The 12,532-nt window shown below is 48.6% G+C and overlaps 1 protein-coding gene and 1 long non-coding RNA gene across 4 annotated transcripts in view; one reads left to right on the top strand and one right to left on the bottom strand.

The window, feature by feature from the left end:
• LOC144101349 (uncharacterized) overlaps positions 1 to 12,532 on the bottom strand; it is a 145,358-nt gene that overhangs the window by 74,774 nt on the left and 58,052 nt on the right. The gene's annotated exons all lie outside the window — the stretch shown is intronic.
• On the top strand, positions 5,316 to 7,980 carry LOC144100210 (uncharacterized). Its single transcript, XR_013307559.1, has 3 exons — positions 5,316 to 5,469; positions 6,442 to 6,584; positions 7,791 to 7,980. It is a non-coding gene; the product is annotated as an uncharacterized LOC144100210 (long non-coding RNA).

Here is a 12,532-nt window from a genome sequence, read left to right as displayed (position 1 = left end):
TAAGTGTCCATACTTCAATGTGATCTGTCCAGGCAGAGTCCTTTGTTACCTTTGCTAAATTCTTCCCCAATGGTCGCGAAAACAGCGATGATTTTAAGTCAGCTTATGCTCTGCAGACTTGTTTTTGGGCACTAAGGACAAAATCAGAGAGCTTTGCTAAACTTGCAAAGTGCTGGTGGTTTAGCATTCCTAAGCGCGAAATATTCCGCGAAAGCTGCATTCGCAGGCGGGCACCACTGCCTGAGGGTGCGACTGAGCTGTCCAATGATCCAGGGAGCCAGTTATGTAGTACCTTTCATTCCCTCATAGCCTGAGTCGTTTGGGGACGTTAAACACTAAACAACCATTCCTTTCCTCAAAAATCATCGTCCTCTATAACGTTGTAAATGCGCCAATGAACTCGTTGAACGCCGACGGCCTATTCCATACTTCTTAGCTGCAAGACCATCACAGTATGCTCAGTTTATCTCAAATCACATCTTAAACTCACACTTTAGACCATAACTGATAGCACGAGATTTTAGTGCACACTTTCGTCAATGAGGAAGCCGGGGGCAGTAGAGGTCAAGTCATGGAATATTTTACTTTATCCAAAAACATATGCTTCCTATATACACGTAAACATTGATACCGTCCTTCAAGTTCATGCAAAATGAGTTGCCCGGATGTATGTTTTTGATCACAGAGTCTTTATCCATCTTTATCACCGAGTTCCTTTATCACAGAGTGTGTTTATCTATCAAGCATCAATCGTTCACTGAGCAAATCTGCTGCCCATACGACACCTCAGCTGGGTGACCGTTAAAACCGAAGGTGCCGTTGTTTCATGGCTCGACTGACAAGTGTCCATTATCCTTTGACCGGTGCAAATTCTGTACGATTAAAACGAAATCACAAAGGCAACGTCGGAGTGCCCACGAGATGGTCGGCATTCCGCCAGCTGCTAGCGTGTCGTCTTGAACGGCTTGAGCTATACGTGTCACGTCGGGTCGCGGTGTGAGTTCCATTTGTGGCCGCGTAAGCGGGTAAGGGTTGAGGGGCTCTTCTAAGGGGTGCGCTATATGCGAAAACCTTGTGTTCTTTCTTGGCGTTTGCCGACGCGCGATCTTACGTTCTGCGCATGCGCACCATCAGAGTTTATTGCCAAACATCCGGCTCAACCTCCGGCCTAATTTCAACGCTTTTCGAACGGCGGATTTTGCATCCAAACATCTTAGAATACAACCAAAATAGTAACTTTCATCCTGAGGGCAATATTTAATCATTTTCGCGCAGGTAATTGTTGGTTAAACAGGATAAAAAGGAGATTGAAAAATTGATTGTTTTGGAGAGAAACTTGTGGCGGACTGGGTAGCAGTGTTGTAGGCGTACGTAACATAGGGTAGAATGAGGTCTCAGATCATGTGGTTGGCAGCAATGTACATCGCCAGCATGTCGCCCAGAGTGCAATTAAATCGTCCAGTTAGACCATTTCTTTGCAGATGGTAGGCTGCACAAGTCCGATTAATGATATTGCGCTCGGCGAGTAGAGCTTTAACGACGTCAGACAAGACGCGTCCTCCGTCACTGAAGGGTTCACAAGGAGCACCGTGGCGAAGTATAAAGCGCTGCATAATGAAGGACGCGGTTTCTGCATACTGGGTCAGGTGACCAATGGCAACAATGACCCAGTGGTTGCCAGCAGCGGTGTACGGCAGAGGTCGTATAAATCGATGCCAACATGGTCGAATGGGCGAGGAGAACAATGTAGTGGCTGCAACTCTCCAGCAGAGCGATGAGGCAGTTGCTTAAGGCGTTGGCTGCACGGGCAGGAGCGGACGTACTTCAGTATGAATTTATACATGCCTCGCCAGTAGTACCGCAGACAGATGCGAGCGTACGTCTTGATGACTCCCGCGTGGCCGTATTGCGGGTCAGCGTAGAAACAGGTGAAGATTTGGGACTGGAGATGTCGGGGAATGACAAAAGGCCATTTCCGTCCATCTGAGTTATAGTGGTGCCGATAGAGTACATCATCGCGAATTGTAAAATGTGAGGCTTGGCGACGAAGGGTGTGGGATGGTGGAGGCTTAGATGGGTCGGAGATAAATTCAAGAAGAGAAGCAATTCACTCATCTTTACGCTGCCCAGAAGGCATGACACAGGTGGTGAGCGAAGGTGCATATGATTCGAGGGCCGAAAGGCTGGCAAACTCGGCCGGTAGCGGGGAGCCGGACAGGGCATCAGTGTACTGATGCTTGCGGCCCGACCGATATACGACACGTTTGTTATATTCTTGGAGATGGATAGCCTATCGAGCAAGGCTGCCAGAGGGATGTTGTAGCGAAGCAAGCCAACTTAGGGCATGATGCTCAGTGGACGGCCTTAGAGATAAGGTCAAAACTTTCCAAGGACCCAGAGAATAGCCAAGCACTCGAATCCAGGCATCCGTTGGGCGACCACAGCCCCGAGGCCAATGCCACTGGCGTCCGTGTGTACTTCGGTTGGGGCTTGAGGGCCGAAGTGACGCGAGATGGGTGGTGCCGTGAGGAGACTGCGCAGCGCAAGTTGTTATAGACGTCGTCGCAGGCGGGCGACCAACTCGAAAAATCCACATTGCTGCCGAGAAGCTGAGTTAAAGAGGCAACAATGGCCGCAAAGTTTCGAATAAAACGCCGAAATTAGGAACAGAGCTGCGCAGTTCATTAATGCAAGTAGGTTTTGGAAACGGAGTTTTGTTTTGGAGCACGAAGTTTGGCGGTGTCGGGGCGCACGCCCTCTTCTGACACAACGTAGAATAAAACTGTCAGCTCGCGAGCAGCAAATCGACACTTTTTTAAGTTCAGTTGAAGGCCGGCGTCCGTAAGGCATGTTAAGACGGGATTCAGCCGGGACAGATGAGTCGCAAAGTCGGGCGAAAAGATCACGATGTTGTCGAAATAACACAGGCAGGACTTCCGTTTCAGGTCGCGCAGAATGCTGTCCATTATGCGCTCAAACGTAGCTGGAGCATTACAGAAGACAAAAGGCATAGCGTTAAATTCACACAGGTTATCAGGGGACACATATGCGGTTTTAGGGCGATCGTCAGCTACAATCGGGACCTGCCCGTACCCAGAGCGCAAAGCAAGAGCAGAGAAGGGTTCCGCTCGTTGTAGGCAGTCCAGAGCATCATCAATGCGCGGAAGAGGGTAAACGCCCTTTCGCGTGATCTTATTCAGGCGGTGGTAATCAACGCAGAAATAGCGCCATCCTTTGTCTTCACGAGGACCACGGGCGAGGCCCAGAGACTGTGTGAGGCCTGAATTACGCCGCCCTGAAGCATCGTGTCAACTTGGCCTTGAATAACTTGGCGCTCACTGACGGAGACGCGATATGGGCGCTGCCGCAGAGGGGCGTGGTCACCGGTGTCGATGTGGTGGGCGACAGTCGACATGCGGGTCAAAGCGGGTTGGTGCAAATGGAAGGAGGAACGAAATTGATGAAGGAGCGTGAGAAGTTGATTACGTTGAGGTGCAGGAAGAGAGGCGTCAGTGGAGGGAAGGAAAACGTCTGGAGGCGAAGTGTCGAGTGCAGGAACCGGTGGGCTGAGGGCATCTACGTCGAGGGACGGTGAATCGTCAGTTTCATTGCGATATATATAGAGAACGAAATCAATGATCTGCGCGGTACTGCGGCACTCATCGCGATGCACAGCGGACGCTTATGTAAACGGATTGGTCACGAACAACGCGCTAAGGCCAGCTGACCGGGTGAGGATGGCGTAAGGTATGGGCAGGTGCTTCCGGCGCAGAAGGAGGGTGATGGTGTAAAAAGTACGTTGCCGTCGCGAACGAGGTCAGATGTAATGGGCACAAGAACAGAAGAACATGCAGGCAGGCAGTTCAATGTCTTCTGCAACGGCGGCTATGGCAGGAGCAGCAGAAGAGGCATCGGGAGACGAGGAACCGCTGAACACAATCGATGACTGCCTTATGTGTGCCGTGCTCAGTGAATAAGGCATCTAAACTTATGTACCCGTCAGCACTTTGTGCAACTGAGATTTGTACTTATTTGTATTTTCTTTCCTGTGTGTTTACTTGCAGTTTTATTTTATTTCAATATTCGCGTAGTGATCATCTTACTAATGTATTCTGCTGCTGTCAAGTCATTGTAGGGTGCGTCGACCCTTTTCAAGCCTTCTCTCTGGCTTTTTGTCGATGCACCCAACACCCTCAAGATGTTGAATAAATTGAATTGAATTGAATTATGGCACAACAGCAAGTCCCAACCCAAGATGATTTCGTGAGAACCGGTTGGCAAAATGATGAATTCAATCACGTAGAGGATTTCCTGAATAACGACGCGAGCCGTGCACATCGCTAACGGTTCAATAGCCTGCGCGCTTTTGGTGCGCAGCCAGAATCCAGAAAGTGGGGTCACTTTTCGCAAGGAGCGACAAAAGGTGGCGGCCATGGCAGAAACAGCAGCACCGGTGTCGACAAGCGACAGAACAGAAACACCCTATACAGAAACGGCAATCAGATTGGCGGCAGATAATTGAGGCCTTGTACATTTCGCTGGTGGCGCAGTTCTCGCCTCAAGAACTGCGGCGTCTAGTTTTCCTCTTGCCAAAGATTTGGGTGCCGACGTATGGGAGAAGGGAGCGGCAAGGAGGAGGTGAACGCCGGGTGGAGAAGGCATTGCGATCAGGTGAAAGCGGGCGACTCTTTGGCGGCTCGGCTGGCGGTGAGTATTCACTGGGAGGAGGCCAGTAACCGGCATCTGGGGAGATTGGCGCACGACGACGGCAAAGCCGGGCCACATGACCAGGCAGTCCGCAAGAGTAGCAAATAGGCCGATTGTCACTAGTACTCCAGGGATTGCCGAATTGTCGAAGCGGTCGCAAAAAAAGACGTCAGAGCGTGAGGAACTTGAGGCACAGACGCTTGAGGTGGAGCTTAGGTTGGGCGGTAGATAAGTGGCCGCGGCCGTGCGACGGCGGCAGCGTAGGTCAGGGGTGCAGCGACAGGTGCGGGCGGCTGTGCGGGTGCGGGTGGAGGGACCGCTGGAAGTTCCTCAGCCACTTGTTCGCTGATGGCAGTGCGAAGGTAGGAGTACTTCCAGCAGATACCTATGAATGCCAAGTAGAGAATGCAATTATGCCTATGCGAACATTAACCCATTATCGTTATCCGAAAAACTTCCACCCGTGAACACCGGATCTGGACACCGGAACCGAAGGGAAAACTAAACTGCTAGTGGACCGAATTCGCGTTTTTTTTTTCAAACTACGCAAATAGACTGTAATTTTTTCTTCTCAGCTGAATGGGCAGATTTTACTGCTTGTAAGCCCAAACATCCCCATCTATTCGAACGTAGAAAATAAGCTCGTTGTCATTCTCGCAGCGCTGTCAAGTCTGACAGGAGAGCATCTACGCCACCAGCCGAGCACGCGACCCCATCCCCTGGTGGCGGCACCAGAGCAACACTCAGCCGGATACGTCACAGGTTGGTAAATCATTATGACTTCATTCATTCCACAAGGTCCGTGGGCTCCCCTGCAGTATTTCCAGTGTCGCACATATTGGTTTTCAAGAAAATGCAGCCGTGGAAACATGAAGCAGCCTTTAACGCGGAAGAGAAAACACGGTTTGGTATTAAAGAATTGAGTGAAATATTTATCTAGCTTGTGTGAATGAATCAATGCTTCCTATTTGCTGTAATCCACCCATTGTTGAGCAAGATAATCTGGTACTGAAATTAAGGGATGAGTAGAAGATCTAGCACACAACCCAGGAGCTACACCTGAATACCATCAGTTAATTTAGCCAGCTCAATTCCTGTGCTTTCGTTTGGTTACATAATTGTCGCGATGACAAAATTTTAATTCTTACCATGGCCAAACAGCCAGTGAACAATGCGTACACAGGACGCAGGTTCAAGGAAGAAAGAAACATGAAGAATCTGGAACAAATATCGGCTGACTGGCGAGTGGCCCGATTCAAAACACACGACAGAATTTTCTGTCGCGCCACACAATTGTGTTGCGAGAAAAGCTTTTTTTTTCGTGCATTGTGTTGTGCGACACAGGTTTGTACCCTGGATTACTTTGAATGACAATGGTGATTGCTGTGTGTTCTGTCGGACGACAGACACCTTTCGCGTACTTATCTTCATGGCGGTACCAGGTATTATTTCCCGCAGAGAATAACGATAGATATTAAAAAAGGAGTCCTAGAATCTTGACATAGTTTTACAGACATTCATTACTGAGTCGTCCCGCATTGTTTTTCATTCTCCGAATGATTTCGAATCAATAAATCAATATATCAATCAATCAATAAATAAATCAATCAATCAATCAATCAATAATCTTGCTAATCATTTTGTTCGGTTTCTTAAAAATTTAGTTATTCAATTTCTTTAATAGACTGCCATTGGAAGGTAATGAGTGTTCTCCTTACTCTCCCCTTCTCCCAGAGTCTCGAGCGCAAGGCTCCAGAGTCGGGCGTATTCATCGGTATTTGCGCCCAGTGTGGCCATCTGTCCAAGGGTTGGACAATCAAAGGCACCTGTCTCTCTCTTTGGCCTTTGGCGTAGACCTCCAAGGTCAAGCAATTGCGGTACGTTTGTCTTTTCCGTGCTTTCGCGATCGGGGCCGATGTTGTCACAGTAGAAACGAATTGCCCCTACAAGACGAGGATGTCTCTGCTAAAGCCATGCAGGCTTGTTTACGAGTTCACGGCACGGCACTGCAGTTTAGCCACATACGCTGTGCAGCTCACTGTTTGCTTTGATGGTGTTCTGTTCTTCAGCCATGGCTACACAATTCTGATGGAGGAGAAATGCTGGACGGGTTGTATATTTTAATTTCGGCTCTCATTGTAGAACCACAGATGGGCGGATATATTCCAAAGGCTTCCAATACGAAGAACCTCGTGGCCCACAGAGGGGCGTGAATATAGAAGTTCAGTGACCTCAGTTGACTCCGCATCTGTTCATATGAATTAGGTTAATTATTAATTGCTTGCGTCTCGCGTAACATGAGCGACTTAGTGTGTTAGCTTGGCAACGTTTCGGCAAAATCAGTGTTGTGTGAAATTTTATTACCAATTTAATCTGTTGTGGGGAAGCCGTCCGAGGGCTTACTGAAATGCCTTACCACATGTCGTGTGGCATGGAATAAAAATATTTGTACAAGGGACGGATCACCGGAGTGGAGTAATCGCTAGTTAATACGCTGCGGTAACGAGAGCAATAACGATACTGATAACGGTAACGAGAGCGGCTGGTTTTGGCACTCAGTTTCTGGGAGGTTAAGAACAAAGTCAAGGCATGCGAAGGATTTTAACTTTTCTTTTTGCGCCTCTCGAGCTGGCGATCACTATTGCTTAATTGTTTACTTTACACCTTACTAGGTTGTTTTACGTGCAGGAATGAAATGAGTCTCCGTCGAACGTAAAATGACCTACCACGTGTAAAACAGAGCTATTGGAAATTTCCACAGAGTAAGGCACACTACGTAGCACCGTTTCACATCCAACATTTTAAGACCAAAATTTTAAATATTGAAGGTAATGATCAATTCTTCTTTTGTTTCTGTTTTTCCATGGCTCGCGTCTGGGAGCTTACAGCGAAAACCTTACTAGAAAAAAATACAAGTCTGATATGCAGATACCATTTCTCTTTCCCGCTCAAAAACTCTCTTGTTCGGAATTGTTGCGTATATGTAACTATCGTATTTCAGTGCATTGTGTACCACGCTTTCACATGTGAAATTCTATTATTAGATCTTGACTAACCGAGGATCATGCTCTTTTTTCCTCTAGTCTCGGTGTTCAACTTAGAAGCCAGACCTAGAACCCTCCCCGACTTGTTTTTCCAGCAATAGCCCACCCCTTGATGTCTGGACTTGCTGTTGGCTCGGAAAGAAGTCCAAGCGATGTTGTAGCGTGGCAGCTACAACAATGCCTTAGCTACAGCCCAAGGGGCTTCGGCCAAGCATACGCCAGCACATGTACGGACCTTTTGCGTGGCAAGAAAGGGAAACAGGATGGTGAAAATAAAATATATAATATAAAATAAACCTCCGGGCCTGGTTTGTGTAGTTACAGCTGGAGATGCGCCACTTGCATTGAAGCTTTACGTTCTTTACATTCACCCTTTATCGGTCTCTTGTGGACTTTAAACTTAGAGTTAAACTTGAGTTAAAGGCGACAGCGTTCCCGCGTGTTCGAGCACCCAGATAGAAGACGCAGATTAAGAATCCCTGCACTACTGGAGTTCACCGGCACCTTCACATTTTTTTTTCTAGGAGCAAGGGCCCGCTTTTAAAGCGAGACCTTTACACCACCTTCCGTAGCTTGTTCGACGTGTTTTTTATACGGCCTTGAACCGAGGAGAATCACGTGACGTCGCCGAGCTGCGGCTACGCCGAAACCGATAAAGAGCGGGAACTTCGAAAGCAAGGCGCATAGCTGGCCCCCTGGGACAGTGGACACATCAGTCGAGCTTTATGCTACGTGGCGGTAGGGGGAGATATGTGCGCTACATGCGTTGGCATTAACAACGTTGTTGCGGAGACGCGGCACTTAAGCTAAAGGCCGTCGGTGGTATTGGCGTTGGCTTTGACAACGTTCGACTCCCATGATTTTGAGGAAAGCAAGAGCTCATAACTGTCTCTTTGGGTTAGTAGACGCCTAGCGATGGTGTGAGAGACGTGAACTGCATGCATTAGCGCTGACAACGTTCTGGCTCACACCCGCCACTAGAGCCACGCGGCACCCTGCCGCCTGCCTGCCAGGGGGGCAGGGTGGGCGCGCTGCCTTTACAGTGTGCGGAACGCACGCAACGTTGCAGATGCCAAGCCGCGTCTATTTTCCCTATACAGCGCAGCTTTTGCTGTCTAACCAGGTTGATCAGTAAAACGGCAGATAATTTTTTTATATCAAATTTGACGCCACACTCACTCGCAGCGCTCCTGGTGGCCTCTACGAGAAGTGGAAGGTTTTTCTCGCACTAACGACGCGACGGAGCCACGGTAACAACGGCTGCCTCAAGAGCTCCTCAGCACACAGTACCCAATCTCTTCGCCTCCTTTTGGTGCACCTGTGCCAAGGCGAATCTGTGCACCTATTTTGTCTTAGTAGTAGTACAAGACATTGGGCCAAATTTTACAGGTCGACCCCATCGAGCACCTTGGCGACACGCACCGTAATATTCCGAATATCTTTTTGGTGTCCTCTCGAGCCAAGTTGTGCGCTTCAGATAAAAGATCCGATTGAGTAAGGCTATAAATGCGTTAGAAGTTCAAACGGGGCGGTCATCTGTTCAGGATAATGCTTTCCTTTGCCACGGGATGGCGCCACACCGTGTCCACACATTCATGCTTGGTCGCTCACCATCGCCTCGATGAGATGTTGGCCTTGGTGCGCAGTCATTTGAGGGATGCCGCAGCGTGTTTGATGCATGCGCAATACGAAAGTACGCCGCCATAATGTGCAAGCGGGAAGAAAGTATTCTCAAAAACAATATAGTCTACATTACACAGTGAAATGGGACTGCACCCTTTCCTCAACAGGCTTTTGTCCGCGCTTTTCGTATTGAGTATGTGTTATGTCCTGCATAAAATGTGGAAAGTAAAATCCTACATCAGCAGCTCTGAAAACTTCAAACAAGTCAGGCGCCAGGAATAGCCACAAATATTTTCTAGTTTTGACTTAGTCCAATGAGATAGAGAAGTAACTATGTGTAACAACAAGTACTTAAACCATAATGAATCTTAATCTGCCTTTCGCCTTGCACTGCCCGGCGAGGTGGTGGTTCTTGATATTTTTTTGCGGTAAATTGGTGAAACTGTGCTTTACTCTTAATATTTCATGAACATAAGCTCCTGGATTCTTGGACCCGTGGGGATATGTGTCTAAAGAGTGGCATCTATTTAAGGATTCTAAGAGCCTGCCAAATAGAGTCAATCGCATTTCTTAAGCGCTGTGACCTTCGTCAGTACGGACGTTATCTTAAATAACCTTGAGAAGCCGCCTCGGTGGCTGAGTGGTAATGGCGCTCGGCTGCTGGCCCGAAAGACGCGGGTTCGATCCCGGCCGGGCCGGTGGAATTTAGATGGAGGCGAAACACTAGAGGCCCGTGTATTGTGCAATGTCAGTGCACGTTAAAGAACCCCAGGTGGTCGAAATTCCCGGAGCCCTTCACTACGGCGTCTCTCATAGCCTGAGTCGCTTTGGGACGTTAAACCCCCATAAACCATAAATGACTTTGATGCGCCCCTTCCCTTGCAAAACATAAAAAGCGCATTGGAGCGTCATCTGACGTGCTTGGGTGGAATGAAACAGCGGGAGATTTTAACCACCTGAGTAGGCTCGCATCAAACAAGAAACGCTTAAGTCAGGACACAAAGTTCATGCTATCGCGTTCCGTCTCATCAATTACATTGATCGTCGCTTAATTCTTTTGAGCTCGAATTTGTCATAGTGGCCTCCGGGAGGAACGCTGCATTTATATCCCCCCCCCCCACTTAACATCACACTGTCTAGAAAGGAAGTAGTCTTATACTGTAAGCTACACACTGGCACCTTCCCCTGGTTTGAAAAATCACGTTCCCATTACACCAGTGACAGCCCTCCAACTCGAAGATTTTGCACAGACCCCCGATGCCACTCTAGTGTGTGAATGTGCGGGCACTGCCCAACCGGCCATCCGCAACTGCTGCCCCACATGGGACCACTGACTTTCAGTCTCCTTGCCCTGCCACTAGGTTCTGCTGGTTCGCCAAGAGCGATAAATTGCAGCCAGAGCTGCGCGTTTCTACTAAGAGGCCCAGCCTCTCCGCTATCGCGCGAATTGCCCGCCATGCATTGGCTATGCATGGCATGCCAACTAGATCCCGCTATTGACCCTATACCAAACCCAGACCCGGGGCAATGGGAGGCCATGCTGCTCACCGGAGACGCTGATCAGCAGCGCGGACTGCCACGCGCGGCCCATCGCTGCCGCGCAAGCCAGTGGACTGCAAGATTAGGCGGCCCACCCAGAAGCCCTTGAACCTCCTTTTTTCGGCAATGGATATTTTCCTTTTTCCACTCCCAGACAGAAGTCCTCTGACCAATAAATTCCACAATAATGACCACAATCTGACCAATAAATTTATTTTCCATCGCCACCACCACCCAACCATGACAGCTTGAATTGTCGCCTCCCGCCCCCACCCCCGAACACTCCACCTTGCGTTGCTATGTCCCCTTTCCTTTTCCCTAGTTCGGTCTGGTGTGTAAACTCGGGGACCGAAGTAGGCTTAATAAAAGATTCGGTTAGCCAGTCAGTGACACTGGCGATGACGAGAGTAAAGAATAAAGGAGTCCAAAAAGTTAATTTTACTCTGTTCCTGGTATTTCACATATGTTCAGCCCGGCGCGGTGGCTCAGTGGTTTGCGCGCTCAACTAGAGATCCGGAGTCCCCGGGTTCGAACCCGACCGCGGCGGCTGCGTTTTTATGGGGGCAAAACGCTAAAGCGCCCGTGTGCCGTGCTAGGACAGTGCACGTTAAAGATCCCCAGGGGGTCAAAATTATCCCGGAGCCCTCCACTACGGCCACTCTTCTCCTTCTTCGCCCCAGGTATATGGCACATACCCACGCGGGGGGATTGGCCAAGGTGTAGTTGAATAAACAAAGAAGTTTCCATGGAAGATGACGACAAAATTGTAGCACCAATCGTGAATTTTGAAAAATCAATGAAAAAAACAACAGAACAATATTGACAGTCAAATAACAGACAGCATTTTGGTGAAAAGAGAAGAGCTCGTAGAACTTTAAAAGAATTAGCACATCAACCTACCAGTTGCATATATGTAATCGTGGAGAAACCCACAATTAGAACCCAATGCAAATCCCTTGGCGTTCGCACCAAACGATAATAATACTGGCAAAGATAAAGGGATCCCTAACCTGGAGAAAGGGACCTCCAGGTAAATCTTTCTCTGAAGTGCGAACTTTGGGAAGTAGAGGATAAAATGGTCTAAAGATTCAACATTCCCACATGCGTCACATAAGTTCGTCGGTGTCAACCCACACCTGCATAGATATAAATTCAAACTTGGAATCCTGCACCGCAACCGCGTCATGTGTTAACTCACACAGCCTGGATTTACACGAACGGACGTTCCAATTATATGATAAGTGCTGATAGTGGTATTTAGTAAGGGATCTCGTAACCTGGCTGATGCGCAAAGTGGCGGCAAATTTGATGTGTACAATTGTACACACCGCCGCTGAAGGGGATAATCTGGGATGCGGACAGAATAGCTCCATACCAAATCCTGCGAAAAGATGCCAACTGCAGCTTTTTGGCAGTTGACGGAGGAATCGGTAGCAAGCACCGTATGATGGGGGTATTCCTCTATGTGATCCGAGAGAATACAGTTTAAAATGTTTGCGGACATGTGTTTCGCATGAGATGGGAAGATGTGGTCGAAATGGAATTCCACTGCTGCCGGCGTGTCATCAACCCACTGCAAAGAACAGATCAACACCAATCGGTGGTAAAAGGTTCTGCGT

This window comes from Amblyomma americanum, chromosome 8 (assembly GCF_052857255.1).
Source record: "Amblyomma americanum isolate KBUSLIRL-KWMA chromosome 8, ASM5285725v1, whole genome shotgun sequence".
NCBI lineage: Eukaryota > Metazoa > Arthropoda > Arachnida > Ixodida > Ixodidae > Amblyomma > Amblyomma americanum.
Note: the sequence above shows the minus strand (reverse complement) of the source record. Positions and strands in the feature narration are given on the sequence as shown.